Here is a 15,699-nt window from a genome sequence, read left to right as displayed (position 1 = left end):
GAGAATGTAGAAACTAATATTGGGGAAACAATCAACAATAATAGAAGACACTACAAAAGCTTTTAAGAGTTGGGACTTACTGGGATATTCACATTTTTGAACTACTAAATAATTGGATTAGAATAATAGAATGAGTTCTATAAATAATCTCAAAACCTATGTTTTTCCTAAATTTACTAATCTTTCCAAATATATGTCCAATCTAATTTCTGTATATGGTGACAGACTAGGCAATTAAGGACTAAGTCAACTACCCTCCCCAGTAGCCACATACCTTTATGTCCCATGCCATCTCTTTATAATTTTGCTGTTTACATGTGCATCACTATACAATTATTTTGCAGGCATCAAGTTTGATATAAATGGGATATTATATGGCAAGTACTTTTGCAGTCTGTTTTAATTATTTTCTCAGTTTTTTTTTTAAGATTTTATTTATTTATTTGACAGAAAGAGATACAGCGAGAGAGGGAACACAAGCAGGGCAAGTGGGAGAGGGAGAAGCAGGCTTCCCGCAGAGCAGGAAGCCCAATGTGGGGCTTGATTCCAGGACCCTGGGATCATGACCTGAGCCAAAGGCAGATGCTTAACAACTGAGCCACCCAGGCGTCCCTTATTTTCTCAGTTTAATCATGATGTTGATACAATGTATCCATGTAAATGATGTTAATATATGATGCTTAAGAGGATAACATTATTTTTATAATTAGATAAGTGAATTTCTCAAAACCATTTATTGAATATTTTTATAAACTTACTCATTTTCCAATGATATGTATCTTTGTACAATATATAACACCTCTCATATGTTAAATTCATCTATTTTTATTATTTTTCTGAACTCCCTGTCATATTGGTATCTCTATGTCAGAGATAAGTATTCTCAGTTCATATAGTTTTAGAGTAATTCATTTTTCTTAAAGATTTTATTTATTTGCAAGAGAGAGAGAGAGTGTGTAACAGAGAGCACAACCAGGGAGGAGGGGCAGAGGGAGAAGCAGACTCCCTCCTGAGCAGGAAGCCCGATGTGGGCTGGATTCCAGGACCCTAGGATAATGACCTGAGCCAAAGGCAGATGCCTAACCAGCTGAGCCAGCTGGGTGCCCCTGGAATAATTCTTGATATTTGGAAATATATTTGGAAACACTCACCTTGTTTTTTTCTTCGCTACTATATTAAATTTTAATGGATCATACTTTCTCTATAAAAGTGAGGGGAGAACATGATTGGGGGAGAGGCAGACTCCCCCCGGGCAGGGAGCCCAACTCAGGGCTCCATCCCAGGATCCTGGGATCATGACCTGAGCGAAAGGCAGGTGCTTAATTGATGGAGTCACCCAGGCATTCTTTTATGTTGATTTTAAATCTAGCAACTTGAAGAATTTATTGCTTCTAACAGTTTTCTAGTTATCTTCTTGATTTTTTGTATGTAGGCTCCATCATAAATGCTCCAAGTACTAACAGTTATGCCTTCTATCTGAATCCTTATATTTTTGTCCTTACATTACTACCTTGGTTATATCTTTGGCTCAGTATTAAGTAGGATTGGTATAGCGGGTTTTCTTTCTTTGTGATCTGAAAGTGAAAGTTTTGACTTTGGGGTTTGCACAGTTTTGTTAATTATTTTTAACGAGGTAAGGTAGTTTTCTTTTTCTCTACTAAGACTCTTTATTGAGAAATTGAGATGATTTAAAATGTTTCTCAGGACTTTATTAGATCACAAAATACATGTAGGAAAGTGACTACATTCATGTAATTATTACCTTGATCAAGAAATAGAATATTAGGAGTGCCCACAAAAATCCCCTTTGTGCTCTCTGCTAGTCACTTTGTTTTCTGTTTCTCTCCCACCCATAAATGATGACAGCTATGTCTCTCTAAAATCATAGATCAGTACTGACTGACTTTAAAACTTTGTGATGATTTTAAACTTTAAATGAATGGGAACACACCAGGGATGCTCTCGCTTTAGGCCTCCTTGCTCAGATTACATTTATGATATCCATGTTATTATGTCTAATAATGTCAGTGATATATAGTATTCAAAATGTCAAATACCATTTATGCATTTCTTTGCTGATGGAAATTTGTTTTTCCAGTTTTTGCATATGATGAATAGCATAGCTCTGAATACTTGTGCACGAGTATGGTGGAGAACACATGCATACACTTCTGTTGGATAATACTTGTGAATGGAATTGTTGAAACATAAAACATGCACATGTTCACAATTAGTAGATATTACCAAATAGGTTCCCAAAGTGGTTATATCAAATTACACATTCATTCGTCAGCTGTATGTTTTCACAAAAGTGAATATCAGTCATTCAGTTTAGTCCTTCTGATGACTGTGGAGTAGTCTTGGATTATGGCTTTAATTTGCTCTCCTCTGATGACCAATGGTTATTGACAAATTTGTCATCATCTGTATTTTGGAATGTAAATTAATACAAGGACTGTGGAAAATAGTATGGAGGTCCTCAAAAAAATTTAAAAGCACATACAAAATTGTTTCCACAAGTCCATCGCTGAGTATGTACCAAAAATGAAAATTTGAAGAGGAGCTTGAAGACATATCTGCACTCCCATGCTCATTGCAGCATTATTTACATTAGCAAAGATGTGAGAGCAACCTAAATGTCCATCAACAAATGAATGGATAATGTGGTATATACATATAATGAAATACTAATCAACCTTTACAAAGGAAGAAATCTTGCTATTTGCTACACAGTATGGATGAACTTAGAAGACATTATGCTGAGTGAAATAGCCAGACACAGACTAAATTCCACAGTATTCTACTTATGTAGCAATCTGAAATAGTTGAGTTCATAGAAGCAGAGAGGAGAGTGGTGGTTACCAGTGACTGGGGGGAAAGGAAATTGGGAAAGTTTTATGCAGTTTCACTTATGTGATATGAATGAGTCCTAGAGATCTGCAAACAGCATAGTGAATATAATTAATAATAGTGTGCTGTATACTGGGTATTTACCCTAAAGATACAAACCTAGTGATCCGAAGGGGCACGTGCACCCGAATGTTTATAGCAGCAATGTCTACAATAGCCAAACTATGGAAAGAACCTAGATGTCCTTCAACAGATGAATGGATAAAGAAGATGTGGTATATATACACAATGGAATACTAGGCAGCCATCAAAAGAAATGAAATCTTGCCATTTGCGACGACGTGGATGGAACTAGAGGGTATCATGCTTAGCGAAATAAGTCAATCAGAGAAAGACAACTATCATATGATCTCCCTGATATGAGGAAGTGGAGATGCAACATGGGGGGTTAAGGGGGTAAGAGAAGAATAAATGAAACAAGATGGGATTGGGAGGGAGACAAACCATAAGTGACTCTTAATCTCACAAAACAAACTGAGGGTTGCTGGGGGGAGGGTGGTTGGGAGAAGGGGGGTGGGGTTATGGACATTGGGGAGGGTATGTGCTACGGTGAGTGCTGTGAAGTATGTAAACCTGGCGATTCACAGACCTGTACCCCTGGGGATAAAAATATATTATATGTTTATAAAAAATTTAAAAAAATTTAAAAAAAATAGTAGTGTGCTGTATACTGAAATTTGCTAAAAGGACAGAACTTATGTTAAATATTCTTATAAAAGGGAAGACAAAACTTCTTGAGGGGATAAGGAAGACACTGCTTCCTTATCCTATAAGTGATCCTATAACTTATCCTATAAGTGACAGTTTCATAGGTGTATACTTCAAATTTATCAAAGTGTGTATATTAAATATGTATAGCTTTTTATGTCAGTCTTACCTCAATAAAAATAAAAAAAATTTTAACCTTTTTTCTATGGGGTTGTTTGTATCTTTTTAATGTGGAAGATATTTATCTATGTCAAATCCTTAGAATATATATACCACAAAATATCTTCATCAAATCTATGGTTCACCTTTTATTTTTGATGGCATTTAAAACGCTGACCATAATGTTTACCTATTCACATTTATTATGTTTCTCTCTATTAATCAGTGCTACATCCAGATTTTAAAGATACTCTGTTTTATATTCCAAAAATTAGTTGTTTTGTTCTGTTTTTTCCCCATGTTCTACCTTTGACATTTAGGTTTAGATTTACAATTCCTCCACTATTGATTTTTGTTTGTGGCTTTGTATTAGTTCTGTGTGACTAATGTAACAGATTGCCAAAATTTAGTGACTAAGGTATACAAATTTATTATCTTACAGTCTATAGGTCAGAAGTTGGACTCCTGTCTCCCTAGACTATAAACAAAGTGCCCTTTGGGGCTGCCTGCCTTTCTGGAAGCTGCAGGGGAGAATGGTTCCTTTTTTCCCCTGCTTCTAAAGTCTGTCTTCACTTATTGGCTCATGACCCCCTTCTATCTTCAAAGCCAACAAAGGCATCTTGAGTGCCCCTCATATTATATCACTCTGACATCTTCTCTCTCTCCTCCCACTTTTAAATACTTTGTGATTACATTAAGTCCACTCAGATTCCACAGGATAATTTATCTGTTTTAATGTTAGCTACCTCAATTTCATCTGCAACCTTAATTCCTCTTTACCAGGTCAGGTGATATATTCAGTTTCCAGGGATTAGGACATGAGCTTCTGAAGGGGTGTGGGGGTGGGTAGCATTTTCTGCTTTTCATAAGGTTTTCAGTTAAATTCTTCATGAGACGGCATGTTCTTTTTCTCTGTGCCAAATTACCTTCGATCGTAGAGGCTTAAAATGATAAATATTTACTGTGACATTCTGAGATACCTGTTATGGGTCAGGATTTCAGAAGAGGTTTAGCCAGGTGATTTTGATTCAGGATATCTCGTGAAGTTACAGTCAAAATATTGGTCAAAATTCAGTTGTCTAAAGACATGCGTAAGGCTACAGATCTACTTTCAAGGTGGCTCACTCATGGGATATTGGCAGTGACTTAGGCTAAGTCAGTCTCACTGCTTTAGATAGAACAGCAGAAGGCCTCCGATTCTTGCTTGTTATTGGCAGGATGTTTCTGTTTGTTTTCGCATGAACCTCCTCATAAGACAGTTTGTGTCTCTACAACATGTCAGATTACCCCACAGTGACTGACTCAAAAGACAGAACAAGGAGGAGGCTGCAGTGCGTTTCATGGTGTAGTTTCAGAAGCCACACGTTACCCTTTTCCCATATTCTGTTTATTATGAGTAAGTCATTAACTCCAGCCCACATCCAAGGGAAGGGGATTAACTCCACCTTCTGAAGGAGGAGGTACCCACAGATCTGTGGATATTTCTTATATTTTAAAACCACCATAGCAATTTTTATAGAATTTGCAGGGAATATAAATTCAACACTGGTGACTGATTAGAGAAAATACTTAATACTTTTTAGGGGAAACATTTTTTTTTTTCTGCTTGGTTTTAAGGCTCAACTGTCTTTTTCTCTTAGTAGAATTGTGTTTTATTTAACTTTGTCATTGAGACCTTCAAGGATGAGGCTATATGAAGGGTATCAGTTCCAAATCTGCTTTACAGAAGTCTAAGACCCTGACTCATTATCTCTACATAGCCAGGAAACCTGAAACTGTTGGGTCATTTAGATCACCACACAAGTTTAGGCTACTTAATGTAGTCTTGCTCTGTGCTACAGCCTCTTCTTTGATTTTAGCCCCTGAAGATTTCCTTCGCTTTCTTGAAAATACAACAACAAACTTAGAAATATATTTACTATATATTATCCTGAATTTTTATGATTTTCCTAGTAAGATTTGTTATAGGATAATGATTCTACTTCACTCCCAGAAATGAAAATCTCTAAAGAGAGATTTACAGTATAGGCATGCACTAAAACTTAATTTGAAATACTAGGTACTACCAATTCATAATAAGCTTCTGGATACCCCTCTGGTAGTAGCTTTCACTGGCCAGTTCCATCTATCCATCTTTCTGAGATTATCTTTCTCTTCTCTCTTCTAATTCTTCTGCATTTGATGATGCATCTCTCTTGCTGGTTTCACACTTTCAGAAGGTGTCTGATAACCAAGTCTTTTTTATACTGCCTTGTATTCACAAAACATTTCAAGTTCCCTTTTTTACTAAACTTCATCTCTTTGGCATCTGACTTCAGCTCAGGTCCTGATCCCAGTACCCTGGGATACAGCCTCATGTTGGGCTTCCTGATCCCCAGGGATTCTGCTTCTTCCTTCCCCTGCCCTGGCTCTCTGTCTCTCTGTCTCTCTCTCCCCCCCTCTCTCTATCCCCCTCTCAAATAAATAAATAAAATCTTTAAAGAAAAAAATGAAAAGTCTGTAAGTTTGGCTGCCAAATGGAATACACTAAAATCTCTCTCAGCAAGGTTAGTTTTCTAAACTTGAGATAAAGAATCTGAAACATATGTTACACATTTATCAACCTGTGAGATAATGCAGTCCTATAAGATATAAACTTCAATATGGATAATGTCCTCAGAGTGACTTCCCTGAGAATCAATTTTTCTCTTAACTCCATCTCTCTTAGACTTAGCAAAGAAGATAGCGTTCAGTTGGTAAGTTTCAGATCTAGATATTTTTCCCCAACCCATGTAATATTCCTATTTTAAGTAGCCATGAATAAAGTTTAATGAACATTTAGGTTCAAATGGAGGTCAAATGGAAGGGAGAAACTGGTCTCATTACGATTCTCTTTTTTTTTCCAAGATTTTATTTATTTATTTGACAGAGATCACAAGTAGGCAGAGAGGCTGGCGGAGACAGAAAGAGGGGGGAAGCAGGCTCCCTGCTGAGCAGAGAGCCTGATGCGGGGCTCCATCCCAGGACCCTGGGATCATGACCTGAGCCGAAGGCAGAGGCTTTAACCCACTGAGTTACCCAGGCAACCTCATTATGATTCTCAAACAGTGAGAACATGAACTCTGAACCTCGGACAAACCTGGTTTCTGTTTCTTAATTTGCCATTAACTAAAGACAAACCTTTGGGTAAGACCAATTCTCTGTGCCTTAATTTCTTCACCTTATAATGAGAGCAAGGCCAAGGCACTTGACCTGATATGTTTCACTGTTCTGTCAGCACCTGGAGCAGCATCTGGTGCATAAGACTTAAGTAATAATGAGTGAACGAATGAATTATCTTATGTTTGGCTTTAAGTTTGAATGAAACAATGTGTTTTTTGTATCTTTATTGGCAAAGCTATCTTCAAGTGAAATTGATAAAACAGAACAAAACAAAAAAATAAGAAGTGGTTAACCTATCAAAACTGTAACCTACAGAGTCTGTCTTTAGGGATATTTGGAAACAGGGCTTTTAAAACAATAATGTTTCCTATAAATCTGTTTTCTCTCAATTTTGTCTTTGTTGCATGAGACAAAATTCTCCATGATACAGGAGAGCTGGCTGCCTAATCCCAGGCTCATAGTCTTATAGTTTCATGATTAAGGAAGAAGAGGCTTTTCTCTCCCAGCTCCAGTTAAAAAGAAGAAATGTCGGGGGAGTCTCCTGATTGAAATGGGGCATTCCTATTACCTTAGGACAAAGATTCTTTGCAGGTAACAAAACAATAGTCATTAAAAATCACTCAAAACAGTATGGTACTGGCATGAAAATAGACCTATAAATCAAGGGAACAGAATGGAGAGTCCAGAAATAATCCTGTACATATATGGTCAATTAATCTATGACAAAAGAGGCAAGAATATGCAATGGGAAAAGGATAGTTTTTCAATAACTGGCTTTGGGAAAACTGGACAGCCAAATGTAAAAGAATGAAACTGCACCACTATCTTATACCATATACAAAATAAATTAAAAAACAGATTAAAGACTTGAACATAAGACCTGAAACCATAAAACTTCTGGAAGAAAACATAGGCAGTAAGCTCTTCAACACTGCTCTTATCAATATTTCTTTGGATCAATCTTCCCAGACAAGAGCAGCAAAAGCTAAAAGAGTTGAATAAGATTGCATTCAAACTAAAAAAGCTTTTGCACAGCGTAGGGAAATCAACACAAAAAGTCAACCTACTAAATGGAAGAAGATATTTGCAAATCATATGTCTGATAAAAGGTTAATATCCGAAGTATTTAAAGAAAATATACCACTCAGTAGCAAAAGCAAACAATTAAAAATGGACAGGAGGGGAGCAGGGGGCTGCCTGGGTGGCCCAGTTGGTTACATATCAACCTTTGGCTAGGGTTATGATCCCAAGGGTCCTGGGATCAAGCCCAGAGTCAGGCTTCCTGTTTAGCAGGGAATCTGCTCCTCCCTCTCTCTCCCTCTCCCTTTGTGTGGGTTCTCTGTCTATAAAAAAAAAAAAAAAAAAAAAGTTTGAACATTTTCCCAAAGAAGACCTACATAGATACAGAAATTGGACTAGAACAGAACTGCCACATGACCCAGCAATTTCACTTCTGGGTATATACCTGAAAAAAAAAAAAAAAAAAAAAAACAACAACACCAATTGGAGGAACTATATGCACCCCTCTGTTCATTGCAGCACTATTTACAATAGCCAAGATATGGAAGTATTTAAGTGTCCACTGATAGATAAATGGATAAAGATGGATAAAGATGTGGTGTGTGTAACAATGGAATACCAGCCATAAAAAGTGAAATCTTGCCATATGTGACAACGTGGTTGGACATGAAGGATATTATGCTAAGTAAAATAAGTCAGAGAAAGACATACCATTTGATTTCACTTATGTGGAATTTAAACAAAAGAACAAACAAAACAGACTGATAAAGGAAATGGTTAACAGAGGGGAGGGGTTGGGTGTGAGCAACCTAGGTGAAGGGAATTAAAAGTTTCAGCTATAACATAAGTCACAGGAATATAATGTATAGCATAGAGAATAGTCAAACTATTTTAATAACTTGGCAGAGTGAAAGATGGTAACTAGACTTATGGCAGGGATCATTTCACAGTGTATAAAAATACTGAGACACTAGAATGTACACCTGAAACTAATAGGTATTTTATGTTAATTATACTTCAACTTAAAAAAAAAAAACAGACCAATTCTTTCTACATCTCATATGTTTAATACACATAAAATAATGTTACTATTTACAGTTAGAGGTGGGAAGGATATGTGTGGAACTGGAAGTCAGAAAATGTAAATTCCAATCCCAGCTCTCATATTAGAAGGGTTACTTTTTGGTAAATTAACTTGTCCCTCTGATCCTCAATTTCTATATGTGTGAGTAGATGGAACATGTGCTCTTTGGGCTTTTTCCTTAATAAAATGAGACAAAATTGGGTATTAGTGGCTGGTCTATGGTAGGTAATCAAATGCCAGTTCGCTATTCTTTTTTTTTTTTTAAAGATTTCATTTACTTATTTGTCAGAGAGAGGGAGAGAGAGAGAATGCTCACACAAACTGGAGGAACGGCAGAGGGAGGGGGTGAACAGGCTCCCTGGGCTCGATCCAGGGACCCTGGAGTCATGACCTGAGCAGAAGGCAGATACTTAACTGACTGGGCTACCCAGGTGTCCCCACTCTGTCTTCTTTATAAGATTGTGGTTTTTCATCCCAAGTCTGACATTAGGTGTGAGGCCTCAGAAACTCACAAAACCTCTCTCAGTGTCTTTATCCCTTACTCACCTGTCAAACTTGATGACTAATTCTTTCCTGATAAAACTGTTGTTTGGAGGTGAAATAAAACAGTATCAATGAATAACACTTTTGAGAATTTACATTTAATATTTAGACATAAGGGATAATTATAGTAGTTGAAAAGTGCTTTTTTTTTTTTAACACCATTTCACTTTTAAAAAGCTAACAACTCAGCCAGTGACCAGAAACAATAAACTAAAGAAACACTGTAATGTCATATAACTGGATTCTATCTGGTTATGAGATTAACAACATATTTCAATAACATATAAATTATTGATGCTCTATAAGTAGTTATGATTAAAGCTATTTGGTGAGAAGTAAAAATGACTAGAAATAAGTGTATCTCAGGGAAATCCACAGATGCTACTTTTGTTGGATTCAGGAAAATCTGTCTTTTCAAAATGAGGTGTGTTAGCAGGATTTCAAACCCAGCCAAATGCTTCATATATTTCAAAGTTCTGTTTATGTGATAGATTCTTAACAACTTGTTTTTTTTTTAATTGAAGTATAGTTGATGCGCAGTGTTACATTGTTTCAGGTTCACAACACAATGATTCCACAAGTCTGCATGTTACTATGCTGTGCTCACCACAAATACACACTTTATTTCTTTTTATTTTTAAAACATCTATTTATTTATTTGACAGGGAGAACGAGAGATCACAAGTAGGGAAGGGGCAAGTAGGCTCGCTGCTGAGCAGAGAGCCCACTGCGGGGTCTTGATCCCAGGACCCTGAGATCAGGACCTGTGCTGAAGGCAGAGGCTTAACCCACTGATCCACCCAGGTGCCCCTCTTACCACAAATACAGCAACAATCTGTCACCACACAACACTATTACGTTAAGGTGAGCTATATCCCCTATGTTGGACATTTTATCCCCATTTAACAACTCATTTCAAAATTTTAAATATGCATATTTGAAGCACTGTTCTTCACCCATTATGTTAAAAAAAAAAGGTTCTTTAACATTAAAAAAAAAAATCTAGTTGCCACAATGAGGGAAGCTCTAAAGATGAATTAATTGAGCAGTACTGGGAGTAGGTGAGAAAGTAAGATTTATTTTGTCAGAAGGAAGTTCCAATTATACCCACAGAATTAATACTTGCAGGGCCTATAAAAGTCTTAAGATAAAATGATAAAGACCATATGTGATTATTGAATGAGACTTTCAGAGAAGATCTGGAATTTAGAGAATTTTCTGGAAGGCGAATGAGCTGTTAAAGGACTCATTTGGTAAGTGATTAATTAGACTTTGAGAGGGAAGTGATATGTAGTACTGGAACTCCATCACCTGACTTGGTGAATCCTGGCAGAAAAATAAGCTATCTACCCTATTTTGAATTACTTAATGTTACGTATTTATTTTTAAAAGGATTTTATTTATTTATTTATTTAATTGACAGAAAGAGAGAGAGAGAGAGAGAGAGATGGTGAGAGAGGGAACACAAGCAGGGGGAGTGGGAGAGGGAGAAATAGGTTTCTTACTGAACAGGGAGCTCAATGCAAGGCTAGATCCCAGGACCTCGGGATCATGACCTGAGCCTAAGCAGACACCTAATGACTGACCCAGGTGCCCCCTGAATCACTTAATTTTATGATCTAATCTGCCAGTCATTGACGCTCGTGGATCCAGTACCCTATGCCACAAGTTGCATGTATCCCTGTTCCCATGTTTTAGCCGGTGTATTACTCTACCTGGAATGCATTTCATTTTTCCTTATCTTTTTTTTAAGTAACTAATTCAGGACTCTGTGCAGGTCTCTACTTTTTGTGGGTCACTAAAGAACAATCTGTCTACATTAGGTCACATGTTCAATCTGCATTTATGTTGCATTTATTTGATAAATGTTTTACTCCTTGTATGGCTCCCAATAATTTTATTGGTGTTTTAACTTTAAGATAATTGTAGATTCACATGCAGGTATAATAATCTAGAGATCCTATGTACCATTTACCTAGTTTTTCCCAAGGGTAACATCCTAAAACACTGTAGCATAATACCAAGACCAAAATACTGACATTGATATAGTCAAGACTCAACATTCTGTGGCTACAAAGATCCCTCATGTTGCTCTTTGATAGCCACACCCAGCTTGACCCCCAGCAAACACTAATCTGTTTTCCATTTCTGTAATTTCATCATTTCAGGAATATTATATAAATGGAATCATATAATAAGTAACCTTTTGGGATTTGCCTTTTCCACCCAGAATAACTTTTTTAAAAAATTTGTCCAATAAACATGTATGGGTATTTTCTTTTTATTACTGAGCAGTCCCCCATGGCGTAGGTCTATCAAAGTTTATTTAGCCATTTGTCTTTTGAACATCTGGATTATTTCCAGTTTGGGGCTGTTTAGAATAAGGTTTCTCTAAACTTCTGTGCAGAAATTTTCCTGTGATCACAAGTCTTTATCTGGGATAAATGTCCAAGAATATAATGCTGGATCATATGTTAGTTGCATATTTAGTTTAGTTTTTTTTTTTTTTTTATTGTTTGTTTTGTTTTGAGGTTTTTGTTGTTGTTGTTTTGTTTTGAATAAATTGCCAGACCATTTTCCAACATGGCTGTGCCATTCACATTCTTATAGTGATGTATGAATGATCCACTTGCTCTACATCTGGCTAACATTAGGTTTTTGTCTTTTTTTTTTTTTAAGTTTGAACAATTCTGATAGGTATATAGTAGTTTCCTATAATGTTTTTCATTTGTATTTACCTACTGGCTGATAATATTGACCATTTCTTCCTGTGGTTATTTATAATCTGTGTATCATTGTAGGTAAAATATCTCTTGTCTTTTGTTCATTTTCAGACTATGTTTTTTGAGTTTTGAAAATTCAATATTCTAGATACTATTCTTCTGTATACAACATTTGCAAATGTTTTCTCACAGTCTGTTGAATGCCTTTTCACCCTCTTAGTGGGATTTTATGGATGAATAGTTGTTAAAATATTTATAAAGTCCAACTCATCAATTGTTCTCCTTTTATGTATCATACTATTAGTGTCAAGTCTGGAAACACTTTGCCTCTCCAAAATGCTGAAGATTTTATTTTATTTTTTTTACCAAGTTTTATAGATTGTTGTACATTTAAACTTACTATTTATATCTAAGGGGAGCATTCTAGACCTCATATGTGTGATGAATGTCCTGGCTCCCTATTTGGTCTTCTCTGACACAATACTAGTGGGTATTTTGTGTACTTCCTAATAGAATGAAAGTCTAACTATCCAGTCAACTTTGCTGGCATAGGTGGATGTGGACCATCATTTTTTCTTTTTTTCTTGTGGTATTTGACTGGATTAGAGTAGTTATTGTCCAAACATTTTCTTTTTAGCTAAGTTTCCACTTTCCTGGTTTTGGTTAGAGAGAGCATGTTTTTGCTGGGCTTTTTGGTTTTGGTGACTGTTGGCATTTCTGGGTTGCTGGCTTTTTCAGCTCTAAGTATAAGATATTTGAGGCAAAAACTCCATGCACTCCAATCTTTTTTCCCTTGGGACACAATGTTCCAGCTCACCTTTTTTCCCTCTACTTTTTATAGTCTTCTTAACATTTGTTTCACATAATGTCCAGGGTGTTTTAGTTGGTGGGAAAAATAAGGAGGTATATATGCTGGTTATTTTTCTAGGATCTTTCAGTGGTATTTTAACTTATTTACATATAGTCTGTCTCCCAGGAAGGTCTTAGGTCTCTGAAACACACATATTGTTTATGGTTCAGCAAGCATAGCATGGCTCCTGAGGTCCTGGTTGTGATGGAGATGCTGCTGGTCTGATCATTCAGCCTTGCCACTCGGCAACTGTCAGCAAAGGTGGTCCCCTGCAGTCACATCTTTGCTGCTAGACACAATTCTCCAGGTCATGAATAGATCTCTGATTCAGTCTAGGCCATCTGAAGTTGAGTACATAAGAGATTTCAATAAAAGGCAGAGGCATGTGAGGAGAGGATGAGTGCAGAGACTGACAGATGAATTGAGAAAGATAACAAGATTGGTTCCATCTCTTTAGGTAATTAGAGAACTTTAGACCTGAAGGTTGCTGTATTCTTCCATGTGGGCTTAGGAGGGTAGTCTCTAGCAAGAAAGAGAATGAAGACAAAATGTACAGGAAAATACAGATGAGAGACATAGAGCGCACTGCCTGGGTTGTGTGTTGTGCTTACATCCTTATTCTAGATCTTCCTACAGCAGGCTCCATTTCTACCCAATTGTTCATGCCCCACACTCCTTTCTTTTCACTGTAATTAAATTTGGTTTCTTCTATTAGTCATCAAATAATAGTAAATCATTCAATCACTTATATGTATGGGATACACCTTTTTTTTTTTTTTTTTGAAAACTCTGGAAATATATTTTATAGCTTCTCTCATTTTCACTTTGATTTACTTTCCCTTTTTTCCTGGTTCTCTTAGTTTGCATTGATGATAGAAGAGTAACAGCATTGCAGGTGGAGGGACTAGTTGAGTATTTTAGTTTCTTTTTCCCACAGTTTCCATCCTTAAGAACCAAAAAATACATAATACTTATAAAATCTTCTCATACATCTGGGAGTGACTAGTAGATAACAGTACATTAAAAAGCATCCATTACTTAGAAGCGGTGGAAGATTGATGCTCATTCTGTTTGACAATACGTATCTAATTGCCCACTTATGAGTGAAGTAACATTACAGACACTTTAGAGCTATGAAATATTTATATGGAAAGGTCTCTGACTCATACTGTTAAATCGTTGTGCCAAGTATATTTTAAGGACCTTCTGAAATTTGGAGTTCGTCATTATTTACTTCATTCAGAGGAAATACGTTAAAGGTGTCTATTGAAAGTTGCAAGAAAGGGTACCTATTTCTGTAAGCATAAGAGTTCATGAACTAATGGGGAATTTCTCTTCTGTTGCAAGGCTTGGTGGAATTATCAATGAGAAGGACCTGGAAGTCCTAGGTAAGCTCTAGGATCTTTGTTAATGTGAACCTACAGTATTTCTTTAAATAGGAAAATTCATTGAACAGAAGTACATTCAAAATCTGTTTAGAAAATTATTTTTCATTGCTTAAGGGAATCTTGTATCAGCAACATAACTTAATGGATTTCTAATATATTGGTGACTGTGATTTGGTTTCCTTCTGGAACTCGCTTATATTTTAGGACACATTAACACTGGCAGAATGTTTAGGAAAAGGCTGAAACAATGCCTTACCTAGAAATGAACATGAGGGGCACTTGTCATTTTAATTCTAACCATGATAACGTCACAAATCTCTTCTTTAAGTTAGTCTAAGTCTTAAAGGCAAAGATACGTAAGTACAACCAATCACATGACAATAATTTGTAGAGCAGGAACTATGTACCCTGCATGGTGAAATTAATTCTCTATATTTATTGTCTTCCCTGATTCTCACACCCCAGTGAAAAAAGAAGTACTGTCATTTCACGTATGAAGAACCTGAGCATTTTTAGGAGGGTAAAGCTACTTGTCCGCATTCACGTATATAGAAAGCAGCACATCCAGGATCTGAACTCTTATCTAACTACAAACTCTGCTGTTATTAATCAAATTTCTAGTTTGTTTCTCCAGGAGTGTGGCAAAAATTCTTTCCTTCTTGCCTAGTCTTAGATCATTTCCATTCTCAACAAAGAATCTTGGCAGGAGTTAATTGGTGGCTCAAATATTCCATTGTTTTTCTTTAATTCACAGTATGCTTCTGAAATCCCCTAATTTCCTTTGGGGGTGATGGGAAGGCAGAGAAGGTATGCAAATAATAAGAATGTGTCTAGTTTATTTCAGGACTTGATCAGGAATTGAATTTCCTCATAGCATTTAAGCCACCATGTAATTTAAATAACTGAACTTATACATCCCTTCCTCACTTGATCTATAATTTTCATTCATAAATGCTGAGCTTTAAAAGATGCATTCTGGAGGAGTCAAGATGGCGGAGAAGTAGCAGGCTGAGACTACTTCAGGTAGCGGGAGATCAGCTAGATAGCTTATCTAAAGATTGCAAACACCTACAAATCCAAAGGGAGATCGAAGAGAAGAAGAACAGCAACTCTAGAAACAGAAAATCAACCACTTTCTGAAAGGTAGGACTGGCGGAGAAGTGAATCCAAAGC

Source organism: Enhydra lutris, unplaced genomic scaffold (assembly GCF_002288905.1).
Source record: "Enhydra lutris kenyoni isolate GAN:26980312 unplaced genomic scaffold, ASM228890v2 scaffoldscaffold22, whole genome shotgun sequence".
Lineage (NCBI taxonomy): Eukaryota > Metazoa > Chordata > Mammalia > Carnivora > Mustelidae > Enhydra > Enhydra lutris.
The sequence above is the reverse complement of the archived record's forward strand: the minus strand, read 5'-3'. Positions refer to the sequence as shown.